Below are 17,657 nucleotides of genomic sequence, written 5' to 3' on the forward strand. Positions count from 1 at the left end.
ATTTATATCCAATTGCAGGATCACAGCATCTTTATCACAATATGCCCTTCCACCAATTTTCGTACCATTAACAAATTTGGAAACTTCACATATTGTTCATTTCTTCAGCTCATTAATGTAAATAGGGAACATCTGGGGACCAAAAACTGATCCCTGTAGTACTCCCGTAGTTACTTCCATCAGATATGAAAAGAACCTGCTTAATCCAACTCTCTGCTTCCTATTTGGGAGCTAATTTTCAATCAATTCTAATGCTTCCTCCAACACCATGTGCTCTTACTTTATGCCACAGCTTCATACATGGCAACCTGTCAAGTGTCTTTCCTGCTTGTAGTTGCCGTGTCCTTGCTGCACTGGTGGCTTGGAATCAGCTCAGGCCTTATGGAATACTTCTGCAGTAGATCTGCAGAGAGGGTACCATAGAGGTGAGAGAAAACAGAGGAAGGGGAGATGGCATGTCTCCTCACACAATTGGCTAATCTGATGGATCACCATCCCATGAGAGGCCACTGGGGGTTAATGGCACATTACAGGCCCTGTGACTGCAGTATCAGGTACTGAGGTGGAAGCCAAGTCAAGTCGAGTTCATTGTCATGTCAGCAAGAACAGTGAGATACAGGGTTAACGACAAACCTGCCTGCATCTTCATTCATATAACACACAAAACCTAACTTACACCTAAATTATACAAGACAGTGAAAAAAGACGTATCAAATAAGACTTTAACACAAAAAAGCAGTAAAATCACAAAAACTAAAATAAAACTGCATAATACTGAGATGCTGAGATGATCGATAATGAAACTTGTGCACAAAAACTGTGCACAGAAATGTGACTTCCCAGAGGCTATGCACAAAATATTGACACCCCAGTGGGGTCCCTTTAACTTGAGTCACCTTGGTAACTTGCTCTGCGTTCTGTTATCGAAAAATGCAAGTTTTAGTTAGCTCCTTTACCAGCCGATTCCTGCCAGTAAGTGTGCAAAAGTCTGCAGCACTGCAGATGATGTCTGTGGATGCATACCTGATGCTAGAAAAATGTCAGAAATGTGAAAGAGAATCACACACAAGAACCTAAAATGTTATAAGTATCTGTGAGATCTTCTCCTATTTCCTAAACTCCTGTGAACACCTCTCCTCATATATCAATCTTGCTTTTTTTCCAGGAATCGGCTTAATGAACCTTCTTTGTAATCACTCCATGGAAAACACACAACTTATACAGTATTCCCCTGACACTCTTTGTAATCACTCCATGGAAAACACACAACTTATACAGTATTCCCCTGACACTTTTTCCTCTGCAGGTTCGCGGATGTTACTTTTAGTTCCTGTATCGAAGTTATTAATATAGAGAATGGTTGGGCCAAGCACCAATCCCTGCAGAACCCCAGTTTTTTGTTTTTTGGTGTGTGTGTGCATGCGTGTGCATCTGTGATGTTGGCGGAACGATGTCTTTTCCATGCTTTTACAAGACACGGAGCGAGAAAGAGAGAGAGAGAGAGAGAGAGAGAGAGAGAGACTGTGTGGCGCACCACTCCCCACACAGAGATTTCGCAGCATTTTCCCCCTTATTTTACGAGGTTGAGTTGCGGATGGTAGGCGTACTCGGGAGCGGACCCGACTGGGTTCGAACCCGGGAACCTTCGTTCCAGAGTCCGGCGCTGTTGTCATTGCGATACCAGCCGGCCCCCAGAACCCCAGTTCTAAATGCAAACAATCAGAAAAAAAATGTTAATGCCTATTCTCTATTTTCTATCTATCAACCAATCCTCAGTTCTTGACACATATCCTAATGCTATAATATTGCACACTGATTTCAAGGAAAAACTTGCCTGTAGGGACCTTATCAAAAGCTTCCTGGAAGCCTAAATGTCCTATATCATTTGGTTATCCCCTGCTTATTCCACCAGATACTTCCTCCACAAAAATCCAGTAGATTTGTTAAACATGACCTCCATTCCTCATATTTGCACTGTTTTATAAGTGTTCTTGTAACTACACTGGTCCAATGAAATAATGGCCACCCATCATACAGATGTCCTTGAAGATTTATTTTTATTTCTCTCTCTCTCTCTTTCTTCAGTAGACACCGTGAAAGCTACAAGAAAATAAAGGACATAGGAGGTTTGAAGCATACATCTCTCAGTCTTTTAAAATCTCTCAAGCTAGTGTCCGCCAATAAACATGCCCAAACACATTAGCACAACAAAGGTGTGCTGAAATCAAATAAAATCACTAAAAACATATCACCCTGTCCACGTAAAGGCACATCAACAACATTATACACAATATAAAACAAATAATTACTGTGTGCACCTCTTGGACCATATGCAGAATAAGGTTATTTTAGGGCTATATAACTCTCTCTGCTTCCATGTTGGTTCTGACCCATAATGCCACAGTCACGCTTTTATTAAACTCTGGTCATGTGGCCTGTTACACTCTACATTAAATAAAACCTTACATAAAGAGCACAAAACTTTTAATCAAACATTACTTTAAGATGATAAAATAATCATGAATTTACGACAAAAACATATAAAATGAACATCTCAATGAAACATATCTCTGGGACAGTAACAGTCTGTTGGTATTATCTTTTGTAAAGTATTCCTGCATTTTTCAGTACAAATAATCTCTCATCTCATCTGTAACTCATTTGTGATTTTGTGTTTGTTGCAGACTAGTGATGAAGTAGCTGGAGACAGATGGACCCAGGACTCTGTCCAAGGCAGCTCCCTTCAGTGGTGCCCTGAGGACAGGACTATTTACCTCGGAGAAGCCAGCAAACTTCTTTTGACTGAGGTATGGCTCTAATCTTTACAGTGTTTCCGCTGGATACTCATTGATTTCAGCTTTACCAGGGCTCCATGATGCCATGTTTGTTTTGATGCCAAGAGCAGGCACCTTGCCTTGCCTCTGAAATTCAGCTTTTTAGTTTGTGTGCACTGAGATGATGATAAACTCCTGGTGCAGAGTAGTTCAGGTAAAATCCAAACCTGGCATTGCTGGTTGATAACACTGCTGACATCTTCTATTACTTTGCAGATGATTGAGAATAGAATGGGCAAGAATTAGCTGGATTAGAACTGTCTTGCATTTTATTACAAAAACAGGCCTGGATAACTTTCCATATTGTTGGTAGATGGCTAACATATTCGCACTAGAACAACTTGGCTAGAGGTTGAGTCAACAGTGGACACAAATTTTCAGTGCTGCAGAATTTCCTTCATTACTATAGTGATATGCTTCAAAAGTGCTTCACTAGGAGTAAATGCTTCAGGATAACATGTTGTCATGTATAAAAAGGTACATAAATAACCATCTGTCCTTGTGAAGTGTAGTTATATTAGATGCTAAAGGGAATCTCAAAATATTCTCTTTTCCTGCTGGCATAACATAGTTTTTAGTCCTAACAAAGTTACGTTGCCAGCTGTATTGCTTCCCAGCCAGGACAATGTTCTTGAGGAGACACAATTCAATGCATGCCTGGAGTCTGATTCCAAGATGTTGGAATTGAACTGCGAGCCTAGCCTGCTTCTGTCTTGGCTGCAGGAAACAATGTCTGGAGATTGTATTGTGCACAGTGACATTTATGTGCACAGTGTGGGTTGTATGCATTTTTTCTTTAATTAAACCTTGCAGATTGTGATTTTCCTTCCGGAGCTATAAATAAATAAACTCACCTCATACTTGCTGTTCTGTTCTGTGTGTGCAAGTCCCACAGGAAGCATGGAAAACTCATCCCAAACCCAAAGAGCCCCACCAACTGGGACCAGAAGCAGCCAACTGACTGTCACTTCACCAACACCAACCACCACCCCCTCCGCCTAAATGCAGTGACTCAGTACTTGAGGTCCCCAGCCCCCTCCCACCTCCAGCTGATGCTCCATGAATCACCCTTGCCATGGGCCCTCCCCATTGTGACCACAATCTCCTGCCCCACAAGCAATGAATCAGACCCATCTTCCACAATGTATCACATGGAGGAAGGGATATTTAGTACAAAGGTGTATGAGGATAGTGTCTTGTCCTTAGAGTATGTAAAAGAATGCTCCCATGCAAGTCTGATTTAATGTGTGTTCCCAGACGGAAACTGTAGGGCAATAAAATAGTATCCATGGCCAATTAGGATGAACGTGATTCCCTGGAATAGTGTCCGATATTGAAATGCACCAGAGAGCAGCTTTCTAGTTTTATTCTTTGTTTTTGAATCTTGTCCTGTGCTCTCTAAATCTGTTGATTTTTGTCTGCCAGAAGATTGAAAAGAGCAGACAATGGTGACACTGGGTAATGTAAGCATTGTATTGCACAATGGCATTGCAATTTATTGGGTCTATGGGATGAACCAATGGCTCTTGTCTGTTGTTTCTGTATGTTCATATTACTCAAGTCAAGGGAAAGCTGATTTAAAATAAGGCGGGAGGAGAGAAAACAGTGGGTCGCGCACGCGCAGCTCTCCGGTGAAAAATGATATCGTATCCGTTAAATAGGGGCCGTGGACAATTCTGATTTGATGGAGACGGACGTGAAAACACAAAGGAACATCTGGAAAAACTTCTGAAATGCTCGTTCGCTGCTGTCATTACTGCACGGCCGAGAATCTTTTGGAGGGAAAGCCTCAAAATGCCCAGCTCTGCCTGCTGTTGGCGACCGAGATGGAGGTCGAATCGCTCGGATAGAGATGGCGCTCAGTACTCGGTGTTGGACAGCTGATCAGAGCTCGAAGTTTTCGGATGACTCAGAGTCGGACCGTGGTCGGGTATGGGAGGGAGAGTTTTTCTTCCTTCTCCCATCTGCGTGAGGTGTGGGACATTTGAGAGACTTTGAACTTTTACTGTGCTCATGGACTTCTTCATCAAATTATGGTATTGTTGCACTGTTGTAACTATATGTTATAATTATGTCGTTTTTTTCAGTCTTGGTCTGTCCTGTGTTTTGTGATATCACACCGGAGGAAATATTGTATCATTTCTTAATGCATGCATTACTAAATGACAATAAAAGAGGACTGTGTGTCCTCATAATCTAAATATCCTCACCCTAAATATTTTGGTTTTATGCTCTGCTTCTGATATGCTCAATCGGATGGTGAGAGTAATAGTCACTACATACTAGAGATAGCCTCACAATTCTTGAGCATTTTCTAGAATCACAGCCTGACCACTGCCAATCTCTACCATTTCCTGCAGCCCTATTAAACCTCATGGTATCAAATGACTTCTAAGTTTGAGCTCTTGAGCATCTTTGCTCTATTAAAGTTGGTCATGCCATCTGCTGCCTTGTGTTTAAGTTCTCAAATTTTATCCCCAAACTTCTTCATCTCTCCATCACTTTCCATCCAAGCTTCTCAGAATCTGCCTTAATATCGCATGTTGCTTGGCAACAAATTTTGGTCAATTGCGCTCCTTTGAAGACCTTGGCAGATCTTAGCAGAATTAGCAATGGGATTTGACTTTGCTGTCTGGTCTGAGGTCTGTAACAAGCATATTTAACAATTGTTTTGCAATGAATCAAGTACTTCAGAAGAATGGGCAACCTGCCTTATGTGGGGAAAGAGGCAGCTAAGCTGTGCACAGCATGATCCCACAAGAAGTAACTTTAATGGGAGTTTGATGGCCTGCCAAAGTCACTGGACTGGGCCTATACAATGCTAGGAATCTGTGATATGATCATGTTATCTATTCTGTAGCATTTTGCTGAGGGACAGAAATGTGAGCAGAACACTGCCCTGGTTTGAAAAAGCACCAAGGTTACTTGTGATCATATGACTTCTCATCCGGGTGTAAGTGCCATGACAAAGAAGGCACGGCAGCACCTGTACTTCCTTAGAAGTTTGCACAGATTTGGCACTGTTATGTCTTGTAACTCCAAAACGTAAAAAAATGTAATTTTTAAGATGAGAGCCCAGGAGAACGGGTCTTAGTTTTCTTTTACTTTAAGTGAGGCATACTCATATGATGTGGTGTTATAATGTATGCTATTCCCACAGTATTATATATAAAACCAGTAATGAGTTATTTAAAGAGACAAAGAATGCTTAATCAAACAATATATTTACCATATTACTCAAATATATGAAATATTAAATGCATACAGGACATCATCTAAAGCTTCTGTAGATGGACAGTAAAGAGTATCCTGACTGCTTGTGTCATGGCCTGGTGTGGAAACACCAACGCTCAGAAGCGAAAAAAGCTACAAGAAGTGGTGGATATGGCCCAGTCGATCAGAGCCTTTCCCACCATTGAGTACATGTACAAACTGCACTGTCACCAGATAGTAGCATCCATCATTAAGACCTTCACCATCTAGGCCATGCTCTCCTATTGCTGATGCCATAGGGAAGGAGGTACAGGAGCCCTAAGTCCCACATCAATTTCAGGAACAGTTATTACTCTTCAACCATCAGGCTCCTGAATTGATATGGACAACTTCTCTCACCTCAACAATGAACTGATTCCACAAGCTATGGACTCACTTACAAGGTCCTTACAACTCATTTTCTCTGTATTATTTAATCACTATTTATAGAACATAGAACATAGAACAGTACAACACAGTACAGGCCCTTCGGCCCACAATATTGTACCGACCCTCAAACCCTGCCTCCCATATAAGCCCCCACCTTAAATTCCTCCATATACCTGTCTAGTAGTCTCTTAAATTTCACTAGTGTATCTGCCTCCAGCACTGATTCAGGCAGTGCATTCCACGCACCAACCACTCTCTGAGTAAAAAAACCTTCCTCTAATATCCCCTCTGAACTTCCCACCCCTTACCTTAAAGCCATGTCCTCTTGTATTGAGCAGTGGTGCCCTGGGGAAGAGGCGCTGGCTATCCACTCTATCTATTCCTCTTATTATCTTGTACACCTCTATCATGTCTCCTCTCATCCTCCTTCTCTCCAAAGAGTAAAGCCCTAGCTCCCTTAATCTCTGATCATAATGCATACTCTCTAAACCAAGCAGCATCCTGGTAAATCTCCTCTGTACCTTTTCCAATGCTTCCACATCCTTCCTATAGTGAGGCAACCAGAACTGGACACAGTACTCCAAGTGTGGCCTAACCAGAGTTTTATAGAGCTGCATCATTACGTCGCGACTCTTAAACTCTATCGCTCGACTTATGAAAGCTAACACCCCATAAGCTTTCTTAACTATCCTATCCACCTGTGAGGCAACTTTCAGGGATCTGTGGACATGTACCCCCAGATCCCTCTGCTCCTCCACACTACCAAGTATCCTGCCATCAACTTTGTACTCTGCCTTGGAGTTTGTCCTTCCAATGTGTACCACCTCACACTTCTCCGGGTTGAACTCCATCTGCCACTTCTCAGCCCACTTCTGCATCCTATCAATGTCTCTCTGCAATCTTCGACAATCCTCTACACTATCTACAACACCACCAACCTTTGTGTCATCTGCAAACTTGCCAACCCACCCTTCTACCCCCATATCCAGGTCGTTAATAAAAATCACGAAAAGTAGAGGTCCCAAAACAGATCCTTGTGGGACACCACTAGTCACAACCCTCCAATCTGAATGTACTTCCTCCACCACGACCCTCTGCCTTCTGCAGGCAAGCCAATTCTGCATCCACCTGGCCAAACTTTCCTGGATCCCATGCCTTCTGACTTTCTGAATAAGCCTACCGTGTGGAACCTTGTCAAATGCCTTAATAAAGTCCATATAGATCACATCCACTGCACTACCCTCATCTATATGCCTGGTCACCTCCTCAAAGAACTCTATCAGGCTTGTTAGACACGATCTGCCCTTCACAAAGCCATGCTGACTGTCCCTGATCAGACCATGATTCTCTAAATGCCCAGAGAAACTAGCTCTAAGAATCTTTCCCAACAGCTTTCCCACCACAGACGTAAGGCTCACTGGTTTATAATTACCCGGACTATCCCTACTACCTAGTATTGTTTTTTTCGCTCAACTCAAGCTAGTAAAACCTGAGATACAAGCATGGGCAAGCTCACTCCTTTCTCAAATGCTAGGACCTTTCAGACTATTCTAATGATGTTTAGTATTGTGGCTTTCTGGAGACTTACCTAAGTATTGCTGTGTAGGCATAATCGTTCAATTCTATTGTGTGGGGGCTTTGGGATGATACGGTTGTAGATATTACTATAGGGACAATGTATATCCTGTTCATGTTACATAGTCTTTCAATTTCCCCTATAAATTCAACATATTTCTGGTGTCATTTGATTTATTGAGTTCTAAATGTTATGTGTGCTTGGACTGGTTATATCTACTAAGTAAGTTGTTCTTGCTTGTTTATCCTGTAATATTTTATCTGGACGGTTGTTATAGATCGTCCTATCTGTAACAATGGATAATTTGCAGGACTCTGACTCTAAAACTGGGTCAAGCTTGTATTTATAGTAAGGTGTGGTGTCTCTTATGAGTTTAAAGCAAGATTTTGGTGAAAGGTGCTTGCGACCTAATTGTGCCTGTGTAAGTAATCAGATTGAAGTTAAACTGCTGCAGGATCCTGAAATGAGTTGGATTGTTTCTGGTTTCTCTTTGCATTTTCTGCATTTATCATCTTGAATTTTTTTGGTCTTTTATTATGCATTGTTGATCATTTTTGTGTTCACCACCTGGTCCTGTTTCGCTCAAGGAACCTCTCTGCTCTTGGGAAGAGGTTTCCAGCTCTGAGCCAGGCGTTCTATGTTTCCTTGTCAACATCTAGTCTGCTCAGATCATGGGGATGCCTTCCATGTAGTGTCATGCTCTTCCATTGGTTAACTTTTTCTTCTGTGGTGATAATTTTTTCCTGTTTCTGAGTTGTGCATTCACCTAAGTTTAGTGGTGTATACTTCTTATCATGATTGTATATGCTCATGTGGAGTGCAGAATTCTATTTTTGTTGATGAAAGTACAGTACATCCTTGGAGGTTTTATCTAACTGTTGTGTAATTTTTTAATGTCTGTTATTCTTCATTCTTCTTTGTCCTAGGTAGTGTTAGTCTAAGTGTGTTTGAGTGTGCATAGTTTTTTTAAATTTGTCCTACCAGTCCTTATTTTTCTTTGTAGTTTTTCCAGTTATTATGCCAAAAGAATGTATTAATATGGGGTACAGCAAAAGTGTTTATTGCCTTTGTTATATTTTTACTGTTGATTTCTGTTTGGTAGATTCTCTTGAACCTTGAAGTAAATTCCATTGAAAATTTTCCCTTTGATCGATTTTCTTTGCTTGTTGATATCCCAGATACTTATTTTTTTCATATTCATCCCTCGGTTGTATTGTATCATGCTACTCTGCTTTATATTCTACTAGCTCTATTGCACCTTTTCTTATATTTAATATTCTGCACTTATCTAGTCCAAAGTTCATGTTTATATCTTTATTTGAATTAATTGCTTTAACTTTTCTGATGAAGGAGTGTATCATTTCAAATTGTCTATGTATAGAAGGTGTGTCAAGGTATAATTTATTTGGTTGTCTCTGATTTGATACACTATTTTCATTCGATTCAGTAAATTAGAGAGTGAGTTTAAATCTAGACAAAACCAAAGTCGGCTGAGAGAGTCACCCCGGAAAATACTTTGGTTTATTTTGATAACAGTGGTTGTTCCATTTTGGTCATTAATAGATATGGTGATTACACCAATGCTTCATCAAATGTTGTCGGAACTTCACAAGTATTGGGTGTAGTTTTTATATATTAAGAACTTCTAATAACCATGAGTGTGGGACAGAATCGAATGCTTTTTGCTGGTCAATATTAACAACATGAAAGAATTCTGCTTTTCTACTGGGCTTGGTTTAACATAGAAACATAGAAAATAGGTGCAGGAATAGGCCATTCAGCCCTTCGAGCCTGCACCACCATTCAGTATGATCATGGCTGATCATCCAACTCAGAATACTGTACCAGCCTTCCCTCCATACCCCCTGATCCCTTTAGTCAAAAGGCCTATATCTAACTCCCTCTTAAATATAGCCAATGAACTGGGCTCAACTGTTTCCTGTGGCAGAGAATTCCACAGATTCACCACTCTCTGTGTGAAGAAGTTTTTCCTAATCTCGGTCCTAAAAGGCTTCCCCTTTATCCTCAAACTGTCACCCCTCGTTCTGGACTTCCCCAACATCGGGAACAATCTTCCTGCATCTAGCCTGTCTAATCCCTTTAGGATTTTATACGTTTCAATAAGATCCCCCCTCAATCTTCTAAATTCCAATGAGTATGAGCCTAGTTGATCCAGTCTTTCATCATATGAAAGTCCTGCCATCCCAGGAATCAATCTGGTGAACCTTCTTTGTACTCCCTCTATGGCAAGGATGTCTTTCCTCAGATTAGGGGACCAAAACTGCACACAGTACTCCAGGTGTGGTCTCACCAAGGCCTTGTGCAACTGCAGTAGTACCTCCCGGCTCCTGTACTCGAATCCTCTCGCTATAAATGCCAGCATACCATTTGCCTTTTTCACCGCCTGCTGTACCTGCATGCCCACTTTCAATGACTGGTGTATAATGACACCCAGGTCTCGTTGCACCTCCCCTTTTCCTAATCGGCCACCATTCAGATAATAATCTGTTTTCCTGTTTTTGCCACCAAAGTGGATAACCTCACATTCATCCACATTAAATTGCATCTGCCATGAATTTGCCCACTTAACTTTTCTGATGAAGGAGTGTATAATTTCAAATTGTCCATGTATAGAAGGTGTGTCAAGGTATAATTTATTTGGTTGTCTCAGATTTGATACGCTATTTTCATTCGATTCGGTAAATTAGAGAGTGAGTTTAGAATTACAGGTTGTATTATCATTTGATCTTGTTATCCTTTCATACCCTTACCGCATTTTTGTACTTGCACGGTTTGTCTTCTTTTGCATCTTGGTCACTTGTCAGTCTTTGTGTATTTCTTTTTCTACATTAAATGCCTGCAAGGAAATGAATCTCAGGGTAGCATGTGGTGACATATACGTACTTTGATAATAAATTTACACTGAACTTTCAACTTGCAATTTTAAAGTGTTATCTGAAATGCTTTTCAGCTAAATGGCCATTAGTAAATTAATTTGGAGAAGTCATAGAGAAGCACAGCACAGAAACAGACCCTTTGGCCCATCTAGTCCATGCTGAAAGCATTTAAACTGCCTACTCTTATCAACCTGCACTGGGACCATAGCCCTCCATACACCAACAATCCATGTACCCATCCAAACTTCCTCATGAAGATTGAAACCGAGGTCACATACACCACTTGTGCTGGTAGCCCATTCCACACTCTCACAACTCTCTGAGTGAAGAAGTTTCCTCTCATGTTCCTCTTCAACTTCTCTCCTTTCACCCTTAACCCATGATCTCTAGTTGTAGTTCCACTCAACCTCAGTGTGAAAAGCCTGCTTGCATTTACCCTATCTATACCTCTCATCATTTTGAAAATCTCTATCAAATCTCCTCTCAATCCTCTATCCTAAAGAATACAGTCTTAACAATCAATATTTCCTTATAACTCAGGTCCTCCAGACCTGGCAACATCCTTGTAAATTTTCTCTGTACTCTTTCAACCTTGTTTACATCTTTCCTACAGGGAGGTGACCAAAATTGCAAAGTAGGTAGGGTCTTGAGTTGAGGTTGGTGGAAAAATGGCTGGGGGACTGGAAAGGGAGTTGAGGTGGCTGAATGATTACCGGCATTAGATTTGTAAACTCACAGCTGGTATCAAGCTTCTCCAAGGCCCTGCTCAGCCAAGAATCAAAATTCAAATATTTATTATCAAAGTATGCATTCAGACTACAACTCTGAGGTTTGTCCTCTCACAGGCAGGCATGAAACAAAGAATCACCATGATGCTATTCATAGAAAACATCAAACAGCCAACATGCAAAAAAAAAAGAGCAAATTTTATCCACACAGGTTTGCTCTGTGATCCTACACATATACATGTGAGCAATCATTCAAGTGAACAGAGTTGTGCAGGTAACAAAATTGTATCAAATATTTGCAGTAATGATGCACGTCTAATAGTTTACAACACCGGATGTGCACCCCATCACATAACTCCTGCACAACACATTTCAAGACCATGTGAAATAAACTGGAGTTTCAAAATCCAAAAATAGACTCACGAACAATCACAAAACTAAAAAAAGGACCGTGATATTTAGCTACCAATTCAAGGGTAACGCTGTTATCAACTGGACACTTCACCATGTTTTCTTAAACTCATTGGATACTATGTAGATGCATGCACACGCGCACACACACACACACACACACACACACACACACTCACACACACACACACACACCACACACACACACACACACACACACACACACACACACACACACACACACACTCACTCTCTCTCTCTCTCTCTCTCTAAAAGTGCTCAGTCTACAGCTAAAGCACCAAAACTTTTTTCTGGGGAATGTGACAAGTCGGACATCAACCAGAAACAACCATAAATAAATGCTGGGAAGGTTGGTCACTGCTTTCCTCTGCTTGCTATAAAGAATGGATTGTATAGTATGGGTGAGCATTCTGAAACAGTGACCACATCTCCCTGACCTTTATCATAGCTTTGGATAGAAATAGGAGCTGATGGCATGGGAACATACTTAATTGTGAGGAGGTGAATTATAATGCTACTATGCAAAAACTTTGGAGCAAAATTTGGGAACGGATGTATTCAGGGAAATGCACAATGTAAATGTGTACGTTGGTTTGTGAATGCTTGCATGGGGTTCTGGATAGGTTTGCCCCACTAAGGCATCTAAAGGATGGTAGGGTGAAAGAACCGTGGTTGACAAGAGATGTGGAACACCTAGTCAAGAGAAAGAAAGATGCTTGCTTAAGGTTTACTAAGCAAGGACCAGACGGGGCTCCTGGGAGTTACAAGGTAGCAACCAAGGAGCTGAAGAATGGACTTAGGAGAACTAGAAGGGGATATAGAAGGCCTTGGTGAGTAGGATTAAGGAAAACTCCAAGGCATTCTATAGATATGTGAAGAACAGGAGGATGACTAGAATGAGGGTTGGATCAGTCAGCAATAGAAGAGGAAGTATGTACCTGGAGTTGGAGGAAGGAGGTAGTGAAGGTCCTTAATGAATGCTTTTGTTTCAGTATTCACCACTGTGAGGTCCTTGACCTTTGTGAGGACCATGTAAAACAGGCTGATTTGCTAGAACATGGTGATTTTATGCAAGAGGATGTGCTTGGACTTTTGAAAAACATTAGGATAGGTAAGCCCCAAGGGCTGACGGGATAGACCCAGGTTACTTTGTGAAATGAGGGAAGAGATTTCTGGACCTTTGATGATCTTTGCATGGATTCACTGTCCTTTTAAAAATTTTGATGGTGGAGAGGAAGAAGCGTTTCATAAAATGCTGTGTGTGTGTCTTCAGGCTCTTGTACCGCATCCTTGATGTTAACAATGAGAAGAGGGCATGTCCTGGGTGATGGAGTCCTTAATGACTGATGCTGCTTTTGTGATGTATCACCTTTAGAAGATTTTCACAATGCTGGGAGGCTGGTGCACGTGATGCAGCGAGCTGAGTTTGCAACTTTCTGCAGTGGGCCCCCCCATACCAGATGGTGATGGAACCAATTAGAGTGGTACATCTGTAGAAATATGTGAGAGTTTTTGCTGACATAACAAGTCTCCTCAAACTCCTAATGAAATGTAGCCTTCTGCCATGCCTTCTTTGTCATTACATCAATATTCTGGGCCCAGGGTAGAACTTCAGGGATGTTGAATGATAATGGTGCATTTACCTTTCTCACCACCCACTCAACCTGTAAATTAACCCTTAGGGAATCCTGCACAAGAGCTCACAAGTCCCTTTGCACCTCAGATTTTTTGAATTTTCTCCAAATTTAGAAAATAGTCCATGCCTTTCTTCTTTTACCAAGGTGCATGATCATACACGTCCCAACACTATATTCCATTTGCCACTTCTTCACCTATTCTCCTAATCTGTCTAAGTCGTTCTGGAGACTCCATGCTTTCTCAACACTATATGCCCCTCCACCTATATTCATATCAACTGAAATCTTGGCCACAAAGCCATCAATTCTGTCATTCAAATCATTGACACATAACGTAAAAAGAAGCAATCCCAACACTAACTCCTGCGGAAAACTGCTGGTCACCAGCAGCCAATCAGAAAAGGCTCCTTTCATGCCCACTCTTTGCCTCCTACCAATCAGCCAATGCTCTAACCATGCCAGTATTTTTCCCGTAATACCATGGGCTCTTGTCTTGTTAAGCAGCCTTACATGTGGCACCTTGTCAAAGGTCTTCTGAAAAATAGACGCCAGCCTGACGCTATTGTCCCATTGATCCAAGGCCAGCTGGAGAGCCAGTGAGACTGCATTCACTGTAGACCAATTATGACGATAGGCAAATTACAGTGGGTCCAGATTTTTGCTTAGACAGGATATTGATTTTGGCCATGACCAACCTCTCAAAGCACTTTATCACAGTAAATACGAGTGCAATTTTGTGATAGTCGTTGAGACAGCTTACCCTGCTGTTCTTGGGCACATAAGATTATCGCCCTTTTGAACCAGGTGGGAATCTCTGACTTCGGCACTGAGAGATTGAAGGTGTTCTTGAACACTCCCACCAGATGATTGACATCGATTTTTAGTCCTCTTCCAGGTACACAATCAGGGCCTAGCACTCTGCGAAGGTTCATCCTCATGGAAGATATCCTAATGTTGGCCTATGAAACAGAGATGACAGGGTTACATACATTGTAGTTTTATTCTTCCTCTTAAATGTACATGCAAGGTATTTAGCTCATCTGAGAGTGAAGCAACACAGTGAATTTGCAGATGACATGAGGTTGGAGGTGTTGTGGGTGGTGTGGAGGGTTGTTGTAGGTTACAATGGGTCATTCACAGAATATCAAGCTGTGCGGTACCGTGGCAGTTGGGAGTTCAACCCAGAAAAGTGTGAAGTGATTCACTTTGAATGGTTGAATTTGAAGACACAATACAGGGTTAATGGTAGGATTCTTAGAAGTGTGCAGGAACAGAAAGATCTTTGGGTCTACATCCATAGATCCCTCAAAGTTGATAGGGTACAAGGTGTATGGTGTGTTGGTCTTCATTACTTGGGGGGATCGAGTTCAAGAAGTATGAGGAGGTAATATTGCAGGTCTACAACACTCCAGTTAGACCACACTTGGAATATTGTGTTCAGTTCTGGTCACCATATTATAGGGAGGACGTGCAAGCTTTAGAGAGGTGCGGAGGAGATTTACCAGGATGCTGTCTGGATAGAGAGTATGTCTTATGAGGATAGCTTGTGAGAGCTAGGGTTTTTCTCTTTGAAGTGAAGGAGGATGAGACGTGACTTGATAGGGTGTACAAGGTGATAAGAGGCATAAATTGAGTGGATAGCTAGAGTCTATTTCCCGGGGCAGAAATGAGGAGGCATAATCTTAAGGTGATTTGAGGATGTCAGAGGTATGGTTTTTTTATACAGAGTGGGGTGGGTGTATGGAACATACTACCAGAGGTGCTGGTAGAGGCACATTGGGGGTACTTAAGAAACTCTTAGATAGGTACATGAATGATAGAAAAAATTGAGGACTATGTAGGTAGGAAAGGGTTAGTTTGATCTTAGATTAGATTAAGTGTTGGCACAACATCATGGGCTAAAGGGCTTGTACTGTGTTGTAATATTCTATGTTCTATTTCTAGTACAGGGTTCCCCAACTAGTTTTCCACAAGGCCCAAATTATGTCAATCATGCCAAGCCAAGGGCCAAAACGTCCAGGGTTTGTTTTCATTGTGCCAGTAAGTTGTTTTATGGGCAGATGTTGTTGTTGCTGCTATTACCATTATTACTATTATTATTATTATTATTAGTAGTAGTAGTAGTAGTAGTAGTAATAATAATTTAGGCCTGGGATTCTCAAAGCCTGTGTTGTAGGTCACACAAGATAAAAAAAAATGCACTCTTGAAACAAAATAAGTCCAAAACCAGCCATTTAATTATGACTCTAGCTATCACAACTGTCAGCTGCATTGAGAACTCATCTGGGACTTGAAATAGACACACACACACACATAGTAAACATGGTAGTCTTTACCACTTCTCTTCCACACAAAGAACACTTCTCTCCCACACAAAGAGTTTTAGTAGTACTGCCTTTTCCACTGTTTCTGTTCTCTCATTTAATCTATTTGTTCTTTTTAATTAAGCTATGTAGCATTTGAAGTATGAAGTGTAGCTATAAATGAAATTATCAGTATGATTGCAGCTGCAATAGTATTATACCACAATAAGATTGACAAATGGACAAAAATAAATTGATTCACTCTCCAATCAGTCACAGAAGTGACAGCGACGTGATGAGGCAATCCTTCTGATGTCGGGCCTGTATTCTGTTGTGGCAATCCTGAGGCACTGGGCAAAATGTGCATTGGAGAGTTTGTTTCTGTCCTGCTTCTTGATAGAGTTCATTGAAGAAAACGATGACTCACATACGTACGTGGAGGGGAACAGTGTGAGTAGGAGCATTGCAATAGCTCTCGTGTTTTTGAATTGAGCTTGGGGAACCACGTTGATCCAGAAGTCACCCCAACGTCCTTGTGTTGTGCTTTGAGCAAATCAGATGTTCCCATTTCAAAGACCTCCATCTGAAGAGTTGCCTCATCTATGGAAGGCACCAGCCTTTTGGCCTCGGCAGTCCACTAGCCGTCAGCCGAAACGGAGAACGGCTGTCTCAGGAAGAGGAGGATGTCACCTGAGAGTTTAGGGGAGCTCTCAAATCGTTCTCTGAAGTTTTCTGCCAGGCTCGTCACGAAATCCTTTATCACTGGATCCTCCCACATTTCGTTCTTCTTGCAATGCTCCCACAGACGTGGAAAGTGCAACTTTCTCCCGTGAATGTCTCTCTCAAAAACGTTCAGCTTTGACTGGAAAGCTTCAATCGCCTCCTACATGTCCGCAACAGTGTGGTTGTTTCCTTGTACTTGCAGATTAAGTTGATTTAGATGAGACATGATGTCACACAAAAATAGAACATGTGCCATCACCTTGTTGTCACTTAAAAACCTCTTAAATCCTTGGGCTTCTTGGCTCTGCAGGCTGGATAAAAATGACACAAGCTCATCGCGCATGTCGCACACCCTTTCGAACACACGGCCTTTGCTCAGCCAGTGAACATCATTATGCAGCAAAAGATCTTTGTGTTCCGCTGACATTTCCTCCAGCAATGCTTTGAAAAGGCGATATTGCAGACTAGAACTCTCACGAACAAAATTTACCAGTCTCTTCACAGTATCCATCGCCTCTTTCATTTAGCCACACAGTTTAGCGCACATCACTGATTTCTGAATAATGCAATGAAATGCCAAGAGTGCTGGGTTAAAAGCGGCAACCTGCTTACCAAGCCCTTGTGTTGTCCCACCATCGACCGAGCCCCACTGGTGACAACGGACACAATTTTGCTCATATCCAAGCCATTCTTCTCAAAAAAACTGTCTTTAATAGCTCCACAACCATTTTCTTGGTTTTCTCATCATGACTTAAAACTTCGCCAACCATGTCAATTGCACACGTTTTAGTCAACTCGGCATCAGCGAGTCGCTTCTTAGATTTGGCAAGATTCCCTGACACATGCAATGATGCAGCTGTTGCGCTCTCTTGTGCAGATGTTGAC

At 41.6% G+C, this 17,657-nt stretch overlaps 1 long non-coding RNA gene across 1 annotated transcript in view; it reads left to right on the top strand.

The window, feature by feature from the left end:
- The first annotated feature begins 2,752 nt into the window (after positions 1-2,752).
- LOC140206382 (uncharacterized) overlaps positions 2,753-17,657 on the top strand; it is a 97,384-nt gene continuing 82,479 nt past the window's right edge. Inside the window, exon 1 of the long non-coding RNA XR_011888132.1 lies at positions 2,753-2,807. This is a non-coding gene — a long non-coding RNA (uncharacterized lncRNA). The remainder of the gene's footprint in view (positions 2,808-17,657) is intronic.

Source organism: Mobula birostris, chromosome 12, assembly GCF_030028105.1.
Source record: "Mobula birostris isolate sMobBir1 chromosome 12, sMobBir1.hap1, whole genome shotgun sequence".
NCBI classification, from domain to species: domain Eukaryota; kingdom Metazoa; phylum Chordata; class Chondrichthyes; order Myliobatiformes; family Myliobatidae; genus Mobula; species Mobula birostris.